General features: G+C 39.6%; 1 pseudogene; it reads left to right on the top strand.

Moving 5' to 3' along the window:
* Positions 1–557: 557 nt before the first annotated feature.
* Positions 558–1,921, top strand: LOC140518680 (histone-binding protein RBBP4 pseudogene; annotated as a pseudogene).
* Positions 1,922–5,121: the final 3,200 nt, after the last annotated feature.

The following is a 5,121-nucleotide window of genomic DNA, read 5'->3' as shown; positions in this document are numbered from 1 at the left end:
GCTCAATCCACTTCTCTACTTCCTCTCTATGCCATATACAGGGTGGATCCAGAGTAGGAGCACTGACCTTGTTCTCTCAGGACACAAGAACAGGACATGACTCCTCATCGGCACTGTAGAGGCTGATCCAGAAAGACACATAAACACATCGAGTACTACTTTATCTCTCTGGACCTTGGTTTCTTCCTTTGTTAAATGAAGCTCTTTTTTTTCTTTTTTTTGTGTGGAAATATGCTTAATATGATTGTATATGAATAGCCTTTATCAGATTGCTTGCCATCTTGGGAAAGGAGGAGGAAAGAAGAGTAAAGGAGGGGGAAAAAAATTGAACTTAAAATCTTATAAAAGTCAATGTTGAAAATTATCTTTATATGTACTCAGAAAAAATATAATACTATTAAGTGGAAAAAACAATCAAAAATTAAAATAATCATTAAATGAAACTTTTCAAACCACACAGTGTTATTTAATGTTAGTTAGCATCATTACTGTAAATGAGTGGGTTGACCTTCACTGTGCTGCAACCCTAGGAGACCCATGACCTCCACCTGTCATTCCATCCATCACCTTTTCCACCCACCATGGCCAACAAGGAAGCTGCCTTTGATGATGCTGTAGAAGAATGAATGATCAATAAAGAATAAAATATGGGAAAAATGCTCCTTTTCTCTATGACTTAGTGATGACCCATGCCCTAGAGTGGCCCAGCCTGACTGCACAGTGGCTTCCAGATGTAGCCAGACCTGAAAGGAAAGATTTCAGCATTCATCAACTTGTCCTGGGAACACATACATCAGATGAACAGAGCTATCTTGTGATAGAGTGATAGTGTGCCACTCCCCAGTGATGATGCTCAGTTTGATTCCTCTTACTATGACAGTGAGAAAGGAGAATTTGGAAGCTTTGACTCAGTTAGTGGGGAAACTGAAACTGAAATCAAGATTAGCCATGAAGGTGAACAGGGTCCAGAATCCTTGCATCATTGCAACAAACACTCCATCCAGTGATGTCCTTGTTTTTGACTACACCAAGTACCCTTCAAAACCAGACCCTTCTAGGGAGTGTAACCAGACATATCTCTTTGGACATCAAAAGGAGGTCTATGGGCTGTTGTGGAACCCAAATATCAGTGGACAATTACTTAATGCATGAGATGATCATGCCATCTGCTTGTGGGACATCAGTGTAATTCCAAAGAAAGGTAAAGTAATGGATGCAAAGACCATATTCACAGGACACATAACAGTAGCTGAAGATGTTTCTTGGTACCTGCTCAATGAATCTCTCTTTGGATCAGTTGCTAATGATCAAAAGCTTATGCTTTGGGACACATGGTCAAATAACACTTCTAAACCAAGCCACTCAGTGGATGCCCATGCTGCCGAAGGAAATTATTTCTCTTCCTATCCTTATTAAAAGAGATCACAGGATCAGCTGATAAGACAATTGCACTGTGGGATCTTAGAAATCTGAAACTAAAGTTGCATTCCTTTGAGTCACAAAATGATGAAATATTCCAGGTTCAGTGATTTCCCCGCTATGAAACTATCTTGGCTTCCAGTAGCACAGATCTCAGGCTAAATATCGGGGACTTGAGTAAAATTGGAGAACAGTCCCCTGAAGATGGAGAAGATGGGCTACCAGAATTATTCTTTATTCATGGTGGTCACACTGCCAAGATATCTGACTTCTCCTGAAACCCCAATGAACCTTGGGTTATTTGTTTTGTATCAGAAGACAATATTATGCAAGTCTAGCAGATGGCTGAGAACATATACAATGATGAATACCCTGAAAGAAATGTGGATTCAGAGGGACAGGGGTCCTAGACATGTCTGCACTGGTGCTGGTTTTCAGACACCCCTTTCTTTTCAATCTGCAATTGATTTAACTGGTTTTGAGACAGACTTTTTTTTTTTGTCCAGACATTCTTCTATAGGCACTTGTTAACCCAGAGAGTGAATGATTTCTAAATATTAAGTGGGGGGAGGGGGGTAGAGGGAGGATTGACTCAGCAGAGGCACAGACCCATATTTAATTTTTTCCAAGAATTTTTTATGAGCAAATTCACCTCTAAAATCTGATTTAGACACAGGAAATGGACCATGAGTCTTATTTTTCTTCCTATGCTATAATCGCAAGTTTTTCAGTCTAATTTAAGTGAAATTAAAATGGAGTAGGATTTATATCCACGTGAGGAGTCTGAGCCACTGAGGTATTAACATTGTAAGGTATCTGAACTTTTTCCCTTGTTTATAGAGATTCAAAGACTAAACCTGGCATGGCTAACCTTTTAGGGTACAGATCATCCCTTCTGCAGACTGGCCTACCCCTGCTGGTTTTCTCTGTAACCAGTCTAAATTTCTTATTAAAAGATCCTATTATATTATCTTTATTTTATTTGATGTTTTTTTTTCTTCCCTAGTGACTGTTTACTCCCTCCCTCCACTTCTCATCTGGTGGGGTAATTGTAGTTGTTCTTAAGGAGAACCATGACAGGACTTGATTAGCTTCTATGATGGGGACAAATAGCCATGTGAAATGTGACAGCTGGACCTATAAAATATCTTTGTTCACCTCATATAGTTTTGCTTGCTAGTATATTTCTTGAGCTATGTTTTCATATAATTTCTTTCCTTTTTTTGTATTTTTTTTTTTAACTTGGGACCACCAGGTTATAAAGAAAGTGTATATTGTTACCTGGCAGATACACTACTGGTGGACTACTCAGAAATCTGAAAACAGAACAGTTGGTAGCTGACATGCTTTCAAATTAATTCTGGATAGTTTCTTTTCTTCCTTTTTCCTTTCTCTTAAAAAAAAAAAATTATTTCATCAAATCCCACACAAGTGGAATTAGTCCTTGACCACTCATTTTATGCAATTTCCTTTGGGGTATTTGGTCCAACCAGCAGCCTGTTGCTGTCCATGAATAACTGTAAGTGCTTATGATAGAATAGGTTGTTTTTCTACACAACAATGAATGAATTGAATGAATGAATAAATAAATAAATGTGGGGATTGAATCTCAGACCAAAAGAATAGTGGAAGGAAAATATTTCCTTCCTATTCGTAGAAGTGGGAGACTAACACGTAGGATATGATTGATTTGTTTGTTGTTTTTACTTAACTGTTTTTCAGTTACTAAGGGAGGATTCAATGGGAGGAGGAGAGGGATACAGTTCAAAGCAATTCAATCAGTCAAGTGTTCATTAAGCACTTTACTATGTTCCAAACAATCAGTCAACAAAGATTTATTAACATATGCCAGCACTCCCTGGCTGTGCTAAGCTCTGGCGACACAAAAGAGACCAAAACAGTTCTTGTTCTCAAGGAGCTCACAATCTAATGGGGGAGACAGCGAACAAATAAATATACACAAACAAGCTATACATGGGATAAATAGGAAATAAAAGAGAGAAGGCACTAGAATTAAGAGGGGTTACGAAAGGTTTTCTGTAAAAGATGGGATTTTAGGAAAGGAAGCCAGGGAGATCAATAGGTAGAGCTTAGGAGAGAGCATTCCAAGCATGGGGGACAGCCAGAGAAAATGCCCAGAGTCAGAGGATGAAATGTATTGTTTGTGGATCAGACAGGAAGCCAGTTCACTGGACTGAAAAGTGCATGGCAGGGAGTAAAGTGTAAAAAGATTGGGAAGGTAGGAGGGTGCTAAATTACAAACTGCTTTGAATGCCAAACAGGATTTTATATTTAATTCATTTGGCCATAGGAAACCACTGGAGATGTCTGAGTAGGAAGGAGGTGATATGATCAAACTGGCAATTTAGGAAAATCACATTGGTGGCAGAATGGAGAATGGAATGGCGTAGGAAGAGATGTGAAGCAGGCAGACCTACAAGCAGGCTATTACGATAGTCCAGGCATGAAGGGAAGGGGGCCTGCACTAGCAGGGGCAGAGACAGAGGAGAAAAGAGGGGGTAATTAGAGAGATGTTGCAAAAGGAAAATTAGCAAATCTTGGCAAGAGATTGGAATTGGGGTGTGAGAGCTAGTGAAGAGTCAAAGATGACTCTTGGGTTGTGAATCTGAGGAACTGAGAAGACTATGTTACCCTCTACAAGAATAGGGAAGGTAGAAAGGGGAAGGGTTTCGGGAAAGATAAGGAGTTCTGTTCTGGATATGATTAGTTTAAGATGCCTACTGGGCATTCATTGAGATGTCTGAAAGGCAGTTGGAGATATGAGACTGGAGGTGAGCAGAAAGGGTTAGACAAGATAGTTAGAATTAAAAATCATCAGAGTAGAGATAGTATTTAAATACACGGGAGCTGATGAGATCACCAAGTGAAGTAGTATAAAGGGTCCAGAACAGAAGTCTGTGGGACACCTATGGTTAGAGGTGTGATCTGGATTGGAATGCAGCAAAGGACCCACAGAAGGAATGGTCAGAGAGGTAGAATGAGAACCAGATGAGAGTGTTGTCTCAAAAACCTTGAGAGAAGAGAGTACAAAAAGGAAAGAGTGATAATCAGAGTGAAAGGCTATAGAGAGGTCAAGGAGAATGAGGACTGAGAAAAGGTCAATGGATTTGGCAACTAAGAGATCATTAATAACTTTGGAGGGAGCAGTTTTGGTGAAATGGTAAGGTTGGAAGGTGGATAGTAAGGGATAGTAAGGGTGATAGTAAGTAAAGAGGATGAGAGGAGACAAAGTAGAGGCACTATTGTGGATAACCTTTTTAAGGAGTTTAATCTACATAAAGCAGAAGGAAAAGAGGACAATGGTAACTGGGGAAAGAAGGATTATGTGAGAATTTTTTCAAGATGGGAAAAGCATAGTTTTTTCATTCTGTGTTTTAAGGTTCTGTTGAGCTCTGGCATTCTCTGATCCTATTACCTATGAAATACATTGCTAATATTACCCAGTTCAGCATTCATTCCCAGTGATCTTGGGATTGCTCAGCAACGGGTGGAAAATCCAGTTCCTCCAACTATTGCTGCCTCTTCTCTCCTAGCCAAAAGGAGCCATGTATGCATTACAAACTTGGGCATGCTTGTAGTTAGTAGGGAATAAGCTAGCAAACAGGGAGAAATTGAAAATAAGTGATAGAGTAGGAATGACATATGGGACAATTGGCTGGAGGAAATAGGATACAATGGGAT

Source organism: Notamacropus eugenii, chromosome 1, assembly GCF_028372415.1.
Source record: "Notamacropus eugenii isolate mMacEug1 chromosome 1, mMacEug1.pri_v2, whole genome shotgun sequence".
In the NCBI taxonomy this organism is placed as follows: domain Eukaryota; kingdom Metazoa; phylum Chordata; class Mammalia; order Diprotodontia; family Macropodidae; genus Notamacropus; species Notamacropus eugenii.
Note: the sequence above shows the minus strand (reverse complement) of the source record. Positions and strands in the feature narration are given on the sequence as shown.